The 13,374-nt window shown below is 34.3% G+C and overlaps 1 protein-coding gene across 17 annotated transcripts in view; it reads right to left on the bottom strand.

Moving 5' to 3' along the window:
• Positions 1 to 13,374, bottom strand: part of CDH18 (cadherin 18) — a 490,532-nt gene that overhangs the window by 165,032 nt on the left and 312,126 nt on the right. For 7 of the 17 annotated variants that reach the window (XM_088170648.1, XM_088170626.1, XM_088170705.1 and 4 more), the window contains one exon: positions 11,549 to 11,628. The exons of 7 other annotated variants lie outside the window; for them this stretch is intronic. The gene's annotated coding sequence lies outside the window, so the exon portion shown is untranslated. Of the gene's footprint in view, positions 1 to 11,548; positions 11,629 to 13,180; positions 13,271 to 13,374 lie in introns of those variants that run through there. 3 more of the 17 variants (XM_088170651.1, XM_088170630.1, XM_088170679.1) reach the window with 3 other exon arrangements.

The raw sequence follows: 13,374 nt of genomic DNA, 5'->3' as shown, positions 1-13,374 counted from the left end.
TTTATTTTTCTTTTACATTTATCTCTAGTAAAAGAAATAACTACACTATTCAGAGTCAAGACTGCCTGTTAACTCAGAAAGCATTAAAAACTTACCTGGTTGGCTGGAAGAGGTTGCATCAGCTAAAGCTGGAGTCACAAAAGAAAATAGGCATCACATGAATAAGAGCTTTTGCAACCTCATTGCTGTCCACAATTTCATCACTAGGGGAAGCAGAGGGGCAGACACTGATCTCTTTGCTGACCAGTGACATGAGAAAATGACATGCACTTGTGTCAAGGGAGGTTTATTTTGGATGTTAGGAAAAGGATCTTCACCTAAGGGGTGTTTGGGCACTGGAACAGCCTCCCCAGAGAAGTGGTCACAGCATCAAGCCTGTCAGAGCTCCAAAAATATTTGGACTGATCTCAGGTACATGGTGTGACACTTGGAGATGTCCTGTGCAGGGCCAGGAGTTGGAGTTTTACAATCCTTGTGGGTCCCTTCAAACTCAAGATATTCTGTGATTCTACAATTATTAATAGAAGAGGTGTCACATTCCTTACAGAAGGAGGTATGAACTGCAGCTCCAATTGTGTCATGAAGAGAGCTGTAAGGACAGCCTAACAGAACCTTCAATTAAAAGAGCACAGAAATGCTTAACCAGTGAAAGCAGTTCTGGCCAAACACGTTCCTGCCTGGATTAAAGCAGATTAATCATGTGTTATATCTAGATGGGCTTCACTGGAAAAAACAAAAAAAACCAAAAAAACAAACAAAAAAACCGCACTGGAATCCTACCTAACTGTATCATGAGGATGAACACAATGTGAAAAGCTAAAAGAGGCTTAGAAGACAAATAGTCACCAAAAATCATTGAAAAGGGTTTAATGTTGCTTATGGTAAAAGAAACTGCTGAATTCCTGACTATTTACCGGGTAAGAATTCCTTTATTTGAAAAATAAAATACATTGTTGTATACCAAGGTCTTAAAATAGCAGATTTAATAGGAGTTTGAGGAATTTATAACAACCAATATGAACTCATGATCCGGGTACTTTCTTCTGGTACTGTGCATAGCTTATCACTAAACACAAGCTTTAATGGATGTCTTAATGGATGGCATCAACTGAAGCACCACTCACAAAAAATGAAAACCAGTTACATTGCACTAGGTAATCCAGTACCTTATATGGCCAAAGAGATTGATTCTAAATGGTTCAAATATGGATTCTAGGCATACTGACTCCCAATGTGATACAAAATGTAAAAAAACAAAACAAACAAAAAAAAAAAGACACACAGAGAACCCTCTAACTATTAAAAAAATATTATTCAAAGGTTTTGTTTTAATCAATAATAAAATTTTAAAGAAAAAAATGCATGGGGGGACCTATTGTTTTTTATAGACATAAGTATTTAATTTTCATATACAAACCGTCAATGTCCCATAACAAAATCATATCAGCCCTTGAAATTCACATTAGAAGAGGGATTATAATTGCCAGAATATAAACAGATGTGTCACATAACATCCTCACCTGCTGAAAATTTATCAGAACCACTATGCAATCAAAGTTTTATTGTCATAGCAGGATTTTTAAAAAGTTTATCTGATTGGTGCTTTGGTTAGATGATGTGCAAGATGAGCTGTGTTCTGCTTTGCTGTCTTTTACACTAAATGTGAGTGGTTAACTGTAGAGATGACTTAAGACTTTGATTTTTGAAAAAAACTTTGAAGATTATTATTAGAAGGCATTCTTATATTCATAAATAGGTACAGGAAAATATTAAACACTACAAACCAGTAGATTTTGTACCCTGTTGACAAAGACATTTTATGAAAGAGATTTAAATGAGTTATGAAACAGATCTGTCTTGAACAAAAAGAGATCTGAAAAGTTTGCAAACAAGAAAAAAGTTCTTAATCTGCAAATGACACTGCATGTACACAGGCAATTAATGCTACAATGAACAGATAATCTAAACATGACATTAAAACAAGATTAAGGGATTCAGTGCCATCCTCAGTTGACATACAAAACTGTTTTGCCTACGATAAGCAGGGATATGGAAACTATAGGATAACAGAAATGAAATGATATAAACCAACGACTGAAGAAATATTTTTGTAACTATACCCATATGATTTGCACAGAGAGTGACTGTCAGAAGCACAACACAGTAAAAACACAATTAGTCAGATAAAATCCAGCCACTGTTTCTGTAAATATAATTGCACACGCTGTCATGCTAGCCATTACCTGCTGTGAAAGGAACAACTGTGAAACACAGAGAGATGATTCATTAATCTGACTCATGTCTCTCTCTTTTCCTCAACCAGAGAGCAATCCATCTACATTTATATCTGAGGTCCAGGTAGCTAGTCAAGGGTAATACAGGTATGCAAGGCAGTGCAAAGGTCCTTTTATATTTCCAAAGCAGCAGAGGCTTATCTTCTGTGCTATTTCTCTTCCCAAGGAACTTGTTAGCTGAATAACGATCTCACTGATTTCTTGAGTCATTCCTCTCATATATTAAGGTCAGGTCACCCAATCAGGGAACAAAGCAAATACATGAGACACTGATGAGCAATTACTTAGTTTAAATAGAAAGAACTTGCAATAGTCCACTTGTGTATAATCCACATGTACTGTTTGTCTTAACAAATTATTTCTCAAAAATAAATAGCAAGAGCGCCTCTGAGCAGTATGGCAGCACCCCATTGACTAGCAAAAAATAAAGAAATGGAAGAGAGATCTAATGCAGATGTTTGAGGCTTCGGAAGCAGTTAAAGACATTTACCTCTTGTTCTTTGCTAGCACTGCACTTTAAACTCCTTAAAATCACGTATGATGTTAATAATATTATTGTTACAGAAATCTTAATAATACATAATATACAGTATTTCTATATTTTTTGGGTTTCTAGGCTGCACACAACTGTTTAACTGGAGAGAAACTTGTGGCCTGAGTCAGGCTAACTGAATAGGTGTTCATAAAACACCAAATATGGCAAAACAAAAAGCAACAGAGAAGTTAGAGACAGAGTCATAAGGAATGGCTCAATTTCACAGATACCTGTGAGAGAAGCAGCTGAATTCCACAGATCATTCCAGAAGCATATAGAGGCTCTTTTGGAGAATCAAATTTTGCAAAGTCCACACTGCCCAGATGACTGAGTACTACTCTTTAAAGCTCAGACTACCTAGGTAATGCTAACAGAGACACTGAGCTGGGTGTACTTGTAGAAAAACTAAGACAAATAAGGCAAAGGTAATTATGGGCAGTGATTATCACATCACACTTTAACTCAGATTTCTTTAAGTCTATGATTGCTTCTGTGCCATTTCTTTGGCCAAACATACAAGAATCCCTGTTAACCACACAACCTCACTAATCTGATGTCTCCACGTAGATATGCATATTGTATGTGTGTAATTATGTGAACAAATTTCTACAAGTTCCCATCTTTCAGTAGTTGCGCTGGTCTGTTTAAATTTCTAACTAAATATTCCCTGATTAATTAATTTTTGCCCAGTTTTCAATTTCCAGTACTCAAAGTTATGGACAAAAAAATCCCCAAAACAAACAAACCCACAAAACCAACCAACCAAAAACAAAACAAAAACCCAAACCAAAACAAACAAACAAAAAAACCCTAAAAAATAAACCCCAATCATTAAAAGCTCTTTATAGGTACTATCAACAAATTTCAGTTAACAGCTGAACTCAAATTTCTTTAATCTTAATAATTTGAATATGAGGAAGAACTTCTGTAGTGTGAGGGTGACTGATCACTGGAATGGATTGCTGTGTAGCTGTGTAGTCTGTGTACTCTTCCTCCCTGGAGATATTCCAGAACCATCTGGATACAGTCCTGTGCAATGTGCTCTTGGATGACCCTGCTCGAGAACAGAGACTGGACCAAATGACCCACAGTGGTTCCTTCCAACCTGGCCCAGTCTGTGGTTCTGTAATCTTACATTTTTTCTATCAGAAAGCAAAAATTCTCTTGCAAGGGTGCTGATTTGCATTGTATTTGTATATGCATACTTTTTCTTTCTTTAAGGGGAGGGGAATCCATAAACAGAATGAGCGGAATGTTTTTTCTGTCTTAAGAAACTGTGCATTACGCAACATGGTATTTGTAAAACAGGTAAAATATCTATAAAAATAACAGTGTGCTTTTTAAATAACAATGTTCAGTTATCATTGGAAGTCAATATTGACAGGAGGAAGATGTTGACATTTTCTTGTGTTTGTCTGACTATTTGATATCTTACTTTTTCTAACATCTATGTATATTATCACCATTTTTATTGTCAGGACGGCAAAAATACACCAAAACAACAACAACAACAACAACAAATTTAACTCTCAATTTTGATTCATGTAAGAGTGTCTTTGAACACATAATACTTCATTATAATAATTGATGAATGTTGGTATATTAAAGTACTTTTTAAAAAATTAGTTTTGTGCTAATACTAAAACACATAGAGTCATGCTCATTCTCACTCATCTTTTCAGAGCAGAAGGACTTATGTTCATGCTTTCATTTCAGATAGTTCTTTACTGGTTTTCCTAAGCTTCTTTTTCTGAGGAAGAAAACCTGTTCTTCATTCCAGCCAAGGTAGGCTTTTATAACTCTTATGTTACTCTTCCATTTGCTTTTTTCTTTTTTTGTCTAGATATAAGTCACCTTAGTTATTCCTTGAGAAGTTCTCTGTTATTCTAGAATAGTGATTTTTAATTTAAACCAAAGTCAGACCTTACTAACAGTCTAAAGATTAATTTGAGTTTCCTATAGTGGACAATTTTCACAAATATAATTTGCTTTAAGATTTAAATAGAAAACTATGTTAAATATACTAATCCCAATGAATTGACTCGGACTTTGTATATGAAACATTATTTAATGCTTGTGAAAATTTTAGCTTTCATTCTTGTCCTGACAACTTCACAAGAACATATAGAAAGGTAGATAAACAGAGATTTAATGTTCAAGCCATAACACCAGCAAATCCTCAGAAACAGAAGGGGAAGGAGAATCTAGGTTAATCAGTAGGATGATGTCTTAGGTTCTGATTGAGCAAACAAAAAAAGACTTACTTAACTTTAGGCCTATTAAAGAAAAGCTCATTCACATTAATTGGATTGTCTGACTAAAACTTAGCTTAAAACATTTTAAATATCATGTATTTAGTGTTTTTTCAATGGTGCTAGAAGAACAGCTTCTATACACAGATAATATTATATGTACAAATTCACCAGGAAAACTTAAGGATGCAGAATTCAAGTTTCAGAATATGTTTGTCTTCTATTATCTCAACAATAGTCTAATGACAAGTGAAACCTTGTAAGATCATTTTGATATAATTCATAAATAAAAGGCATGCTATGTTATCCAAGACTTTCTACTGTGGGTTGAAGATTTACAAGAAATCATTCACCTTGTGCCTAATAGAAAAAAAAAAAAAAAAAAAGCATTCTTTGCATCCAGAGAGAGTCTCAAACTGTAACTTACATGTTTTCTGGAGTTAGCTCTGCTTCTGCAAGTGAGTGGGATGAGGGTTTAGTGATGTTGAGCATCACTAAAAGAGCACCAGAAAAGGAACTGAAGGACTAGCAAAATTGCACTCTCACTTTAAGCTGAAAAGCATTTCACAGCAAGGATCAATATCTGAACAAGGACTTGCATCTCATTCTAATTTTGAGCCTTATTTGACAGTTCTTACACTGCGTTCAGAGTACTCTATTCAAGCAAGTCATGAAAATTGTATACTAAGATACCTAAATAAACATGGATACTATCTTTGAACAAGTTGAAATAAATTATATCCTCCTTATGAAAGTAGTCATTCAACAGAGTTACTGTTGAGAGAGAGAATAATTTAAGGAGTGATAGAACAATGAAAAAGAAATTTTAAAGTGTAACAGCTTCCAGGTTTGGTTTTGAATTTGGTTTTTTTTGTTTGGTTGTTTTTTTGTTTTTTAATTAGGCTTGGAATACATATTATTAAAACAATCAAGACAAATAATAACTAAAATTGTGTACCGATAATTTCATCTGCTACTTTTGATTAGAGTAAATAAGTATTTCACTGTTAAGAGTACATGATTTTCCACATATTCTAACATAGAGCTACTGTTGCTAGATATGGATTGGGCTGTTTGTGAGACTACTAGCAAAACCTCATCAGCCCTTGAGAGTAAAAAGGATGCAGTTATCAACAAGCAACAATCTTCAGCAGAAAACAGATCATTATAAATAAACCCAAACTTACAAACAACAACAACAACAACAAAAGGTCAAAAAAACCCAAACCAAAAACTATCCACAGTGATTAGAAAAGCTTAAAAAGCTAATAAAAGTTCATAATCCTGATCTGATGAAGATTTAATAGCATTAAGGAAGCTTTAGACTTCTTTCTTCTTCATAGAGAAATTGTTTGCACATGAGGCTAAGGCAACTTAGCAAATAGGAGAGTAAGGGGCTGCTCTTTAACCCCAGATGATCTTTAGTCCCAGGTGATGGTTGATGGAATAAGACCTTGTATAGTAACTATGTTCTATCCCAAACCTCATCCTATACTGGAGAAACAGCAGTGAAATATTTTGTTTGTTTGTATTCTGATGCGATATCGCTTTTCAAGGAGCAGAACAAAGCTGCCTTTTTTTTCATGGTTATGCAATCACCTCCTACACACCATCATCAGCATCATCATCATGCATCTTGTTATAACTTTAAAACTTGAATATAATTTTTTGTTTCTAAAACTCTGAATTTTATTCTTGGGTTTATACACAACTTGAGACTGAACAGAGTCTGTAAAAGATACCTGTGTCAGATTTAAGCAACATTGACAGGTGTTAAACATTTGTGCCTGCCCCTTGCATGAAAATTTATTATTATGATTTTTTTTATGGTAGGCTTTTATTATGATTGTTGCAATAATGAAGATGTACGCATGAGAAGGAAAAGAGAAACATGAAAAGATACATACAAAGAACAAAATATCCCGTAAAGAATGTCACATTCAGCGCTTAATCCAAAGGTAATGAAAATAAATAATATGGAAGAATTAACACAGTTCTGAATTGACGCTGATGACTTATCGGAGTAATAATATTTTGTGGTATTTCCCCTAAATAACAGAAAGCAAAAAAGACAGTCATCTGTTTCACTATTCCAAAGAGTTAAATACTCTGTTTTTGTAATCTAGAGAACCTATTTCATACATATTTATATAAGGTATGAAATTTATAAAATAGTAAGTTCTAAATTTTATAGATTGCATTAGCTTTTGTAACAATTTACCTAACACTTTCTACTACAGTTCATGAAAAGAGATATTCTTGACCTCGATTATTTATATAAATAGAGAGAAAATAGTAAAAAGGAGTTCAATATTATACCACACTAACATTACTTGTGGAAAACACTGGGGAAAGGACTGAAAATCATTAAACTGCAGTCTTATCTTCTACAAATGTTTTCATAACCAATAATATTAATCAGTTTGGTCTCCAAATTTTAAATTAATAAAAGGTGTGTTGAGTAGTTATTTTTTTAGCTTTTATGTTTCAAAATCTGAATTCATATTTTGTTTAGAAACATACAAAGTCGAGTTAAATTACATAATGTATTTATAATAAAGAAGATAAAGGGCAAAATATAAAATGAAGAGGAAAAATGTAATCAAGACCTCAAAATGCTTCCAATATAACTTCTTGATGCTTACATTTCTAGTTGCTCTGTCTGTAAATGGGAAATACATATCAGAGCAATTATTTTGTGAACAGTGTCTCTCCAGCTCTGACAGCAAAGGACTGAGCTTGGGCTCCACAGCATGACCAGGCATTTGAGTTAAAGGCCTGTGCTGCCTGCATTGTGCTCAGACACCCCATCTACACTCATACATGTGTAAACCAATTTTCTAAGAACTCATCCCAAGGTATTTGCACTATACCAGGAGATTGCCAATCAGGGACATCTCCCTTTGTAAAAAAAGGTCAAGAACAGACCAACATGTTATCAAGAGGCAGAGTTCAACCCTGTACATTTCAGCATGTATTCAAACAAATGCCTGAGAAATATGGCCTGCTGTGAGGAAACAAGAGCTTTAATGCACGAGCAAGGGCATTTCGTATGTAGTTTTCTCATTTAAAAGAGATTACTAAAGGATAAGAATATGCTATATATACCCTGTAAGATGCCCTTAAAATACCTTGGAGAGAAAATCATCCAAATATGCAATCTTCATAGACTACCTAAACCAACAATTAAATTATTTTAGCTAATAGATAAAAACAAATGCAAAGCACTTATATGTCTCAATAGTATTTGGTCTTAAACATTATCTAGCCACAATTTCTTCTAGTAAATATCCTATTAATTTTTACCATACCCTTCAAGTCTTTTGCCTTATACACATGAAATAAAGCCAATTCTCTACCATCAGTAACTAATTTTTGCCCAAACCCCAATTATATAGCTAGACATAATAATCTTGTGGATTGTAGTGGGTTTTTTTCCTCCCTTTCATCCTCTGCCTTTCACTATTTTTATTATGTGGACTGTAACAAATCAAAATATTTTCTTTTTGCAATCTGGTTATATACATGCGCTATCTTATTCTAAACACAACCATTCTAAATACAGGGAAAAAAATCTCTCTGCATTTCTAAAATTCACTTTCTGCTGCACATCTATCTTCTCTTTATAGAAAAGAAAAAAAACCCAACATTTCTGCATAACCAATATTTTAGAATAAAAAATTATAGACAGGTGGAGTTCCATCTCATCTACTACAGCTGCTTTTAGCAATAGTGTTATGAAAGTAACACACTAGAGACCACACTTTTCCCTAATTCATTTTTTACTGCATTTTCACGAGGGAGAAAAGAAATGGGACTCCAGGGAAGCTGACTACACATGCTAGTGGTAAGACACAGCCTACAAGATGTGAATCGTTCGATATGTACAAAAATAAATGACTGAAAGCAAACAATTTATGAGACAGTTGTACTTTTATCTATTTCGACACTCAACCATAAAATCCAATGCATCAAAAATTTACCTGTCAAAATAGCATGAACCACCAGAATATCAACACACAAAAAAAATCCAGCTCATTTTAGTTTATCAGTATTTCTTAAATAAACACAGTAACAGCTATGTACTACTGATGTCAATATACTCCCACTCTGCACAATTACAGACCATCAGAACAACTGTTCATCACTGACTGAACACTCTCACTAATCATGAACCTTCTCATATGCACAGACAAGGGCCTGAACAGCTAATGTCAAAGTAATCAGTCTTTATCCCTGACACAAACTCACTCAGACGTGTTGCAGTTTTGTCCTGAAAAATAGTCTTTAGGGAAATATCAGGAGAAAATATTCTGCAGGCCCATAACACAAGCACTTTGTCCCATCTCTTCAATTAAATTCTTTATTAAGAGCATAATTAGTGCCAAGTGTGTAGAAAAACTCTTACGTAGCAACCCCTCTGATCCTGCTAGATTGAGCAAGATTTTATCAGTAAACTAGGATCAGAATCTTGTTTCTGAAGATAAAATCATCAGCTATTTACTGCTCACAAAATTCAGGTAAAGGGGTTATAAGTCTTGCAATCTTCATCATTCTCTCCAACATCTTAGTCAAATCTTTTGGTTTCACTTCTATGGATACTTGCAATTCAGTGACTGCTGTCTACCACACAGCCTTGACATTGATTACTAATACAGTATTGCAGCTACATCCCCATGGCAACTCTTTTTCAGATAATTTCTCAAGCCATATTTCTACCAGCCACATGAGATATTCTATAATATCATGGTCATGCCTAAAATATGTAATATTTATTAAAAAACAAAGCAAAACAAACCACCTATTGTTCCATTAAAATCCCACAAACCCATCTAGTTTGTGTAATTTATCAATTTTCTCACATTTTCAGTTCCGCCCTTCCTCTCTAGCAAGCCAGGATTCATTACTCAGGAGCTGAAGTCAGCTTCTATCCAAAACCCAAGGAGACAGCAGTGGAGGGTGTGCAATCCCTTTGAGGCAGGAGTATCAAAACTAAATTTTGTAGATGGAAGTAGTTAGTGGCTATGCAAGTCAGATTATTCTTTTCAACACTCTGAAGCTATTGAAATTTGTGGTCCACTTCCTTTGGTTTTTCTCTCATTTCCTGCTATCTCACTCCAATCTAGCTCATTTAATGGACAGAAAACTCTTCATCTTTTTGGCTGAATCAGTCTTTCTCTGGTTGCTGTGCTGCATCTGACTTCCCAAGGAAATAAATAAGCATCAGACATGGTACAAAAATGAGAGAGAAAACATAACTGAGAGCCATATATATACTAGGAGTGAACAAGAAGATTGATTTTACTGGGTCTAATCTGTGTCCTAGGTACATCCCCATTAAAAAAAAACATACTCTATGCTCCTTCCAGCTAGTCCTATTCCACTTAAAAATTACACAGGTCTTTCACTTTCTTATTTGCTGTTTTCTGCTTTAAAAGGATCAGTAGTCTGTGTATTCAAAAAGATGCAGAGAGAAGCTTGTTCTACTCTCAGGGAGGTCTTACGGCATTTTCCTTCCCTGAACTTGTGTATAAAAAAAATATACTAGAGTATATTAAAGCCATTTTCATATTTCCTAAGCTAACAAAAGTATAACTTAGTATTGTGAACTTCTTCCTCATCTGCTGTAATATTTTTAATAGCAAGAAAAACAAAAATTTCATTTTAAACTAATTTCTTAAAGTAATCAAAATTTTAACATATTTTACATCAGGTGCAGAGTTTAAATATCTTTCTCTTGTGACTCTCCTCGAACAACAGTTAAGTGTATATTACACTCACAAATATGTCTAAACACTTCTAATGCTGAGCTTCATATATTATTGTTCCAGCTCAGCTTCTCACATCCAAATCTATTCTGTAATATTCATTATTATACAGTGCTTTTTGCTACAGAGATATTTTCTACTATAAAGAAATTGAAAGTAGTTAACACCTGCATTTTGAAATTGAAATTTTAATTTGACGTGAATCAAAAAAGCATTAGCATTAACACACAAGCATGCTGCAAACAAAGCTGACAGTCATTTTTAGTATAAAACAGAGCAGCGTTTTTAATAGCATGCAAATACTGTTGACAGGCATGTCTTTATTCAATTAGTTCCTAGTTTCCAAGGGCAGAGTTGTGTGCACACATCCAAACTGCATTTTCTAATTTTAGAGACTTTGTATATTGAATATTTAAAACTACTTAGTATCCGAATCAATTTAACAGAATGTCACTTAAGGTACTTTTCAGTTTTGGCTTTTAATAATTTACATGGTATACCTCAACACTGCTCATGACCTGATCCATAATTACATCCAAGCAGATCTCGTGGCCTTCTTTTTGAAGTATTTCAGAGTAGTTATACTTCTATGTGTGCACATTTTTGTGTGCCTCTCAGTTTTATAAAAGCTGCATGTCAATCCATCTGCATATCCTATTTACTTCCATGGCTAAAATAGCAGGTAAAGCTGGCACTTACTGTTCAGTGGTTACAGGGCACTTCTCTACTCGTCCTTTTCCAAATTACTTGCCAAATCAAACCTACTGCCTCTTTAGCTGCTGGGAAACAAAAACAGAAAGCCCACACACATGTCAGAATTCAAGGAACTGAGGGAGAGGGCATTTTACTAAAAAAATCTCTTTCAGGGAAAGTAAAGAGCAGTGTAATGGTGGTATTAACACTTCAACTTTTTCTCATAACAAACAGCTAACAAGAATTTCTGAACAGGAAATCCCTTCTCAGGAGTGCTGTGGTGGGACAAAGAGTTAACATCTTTAGACAACAAGAACCAAAGAAAATACCAGAAAAAAAATGTAACAAAATATAAAATAAACATAAAACCAGCTTAATTGTTTATCTTTTTACCAAACTGTGAATCATCAGTAGTTCAACAATAAATTATATTTTTCTAATGTATTCTCCACTGGTCAACTGTATGAAAGGATTAACCAAGATTTGTCTACCACCATGTTAGTTTCTTCTTCTTTTTTTTTTTTTTTATTTGCAAATACAAATGTTTACCCCTTGGCACAGAATTAAGATTTTTTGAAAACATTTTTGCTTTATTTATTTATTCATTTAAAATATAAAACCTGCAAATTTCCACCGGAGAAAATAGAATTAAAAAAAGGCAACTGTAAAAAACATATTTTCTTAAGTACCTGAAAGCTGTTGATTGCTTACCATTCTCCAAAAGTGTCAGTAAGCAATGCAGTGCTAACATTGGCTATTCAATAGAGTTATTAATAGCTGTGATTCTAGCACAAATAAAATGTGCTGGAATTATTCCTATAACACTAGTGTGATGAATCACCTACAATTTACAGTAAGCCTCATTTACAAGCACCAGAGAGCATCTTAAAAAATTAAAGTTTAAATAGTCCTTTCAAACCTAATATATATTAGACATGCCAGTGCGTTGAGCACAATCCTGTTTCACAAAGTATGTAAAATTCATGATGACTTAAAACATGAAATATGAGCAGTTTGCTTTCTAAAAGTCAGCATCATTCTCACACCCCTTGTCAAGACCAGACACAGCTTTTAAAAGACCACCACCAGCTAGAAAATGCTTTTCTATTCACAGCAGCTGGTGGCGGTACTGAGAGACAACACGAAGTGCAACCCCTGTTGCACTACGTAGTCATTCCTTACAATCTGCAAGGAGACAGCCCCTCTACTGCATAGATGGAATGATTTAAAAAATGTAATTTTTAAGAGAAACCTTTCCTGAATGAAAAGGGCTATTATTTTCATGTTACAGACAGAAAAATTAGGCAAATTTCATGGGCTTCCAAGCAGCACTCAGATAAAACGAGATCTGAACATCCGCCCACTCTTCTTGAGTAACTTTGCACAGGATAGAAACAGATGAGCTGCTACCAGTTTCTTATCCCTGGAAGGCTACAATTAATTTTTTATCAAGAAAAGAAATTTTTATTTATTTTCATTGGGAGTAATATTTTTTTCAACTTTCTGTTATTCACATTTGTATTCGTGCACTGCAGGAAACCTGAATTTAGAAATGAGAGATCCTGTAAGAAAAAAAAAAAGCCTCTTTTCTGAAGATAGAGTACTTAATCAAGGTCTTAATTAATTTGCCTTCCTCACCTATTTCAATTTAATGTCATCATTCTCATCTCCAGGATGACACCTGCCAGTACAGCTGTTTTACTTGGCATTTCTGTGTATACTCAAGTCCTGCAAAATGAAAACAGAGTTGGAGTTGGGACACAACAGAGGGGCATAAACCAGGACATTATTGGGATTGTTCTGTGCTCTGATTCCCAAGGTTAATCCAGGAA

This window comes from Sturnus vulgaris, chromosome 1, assembly GCF_052056855.1.
Source record: "Sturnus vulgaris isolate bStuVul1 chromosome 1, bStuVul1.hap1, whole genome shotgun sequence".
NCBI lineage: Eukaryota > Metazoa > Chordata > Aves > Passeriformes > Sturnidae > Sturnus > Sturnus vulgaris.
Note: the sequence above shows the minus strand (reverse complement) of the source record. Positions and strands in the feature narration are given on the sequence as shown.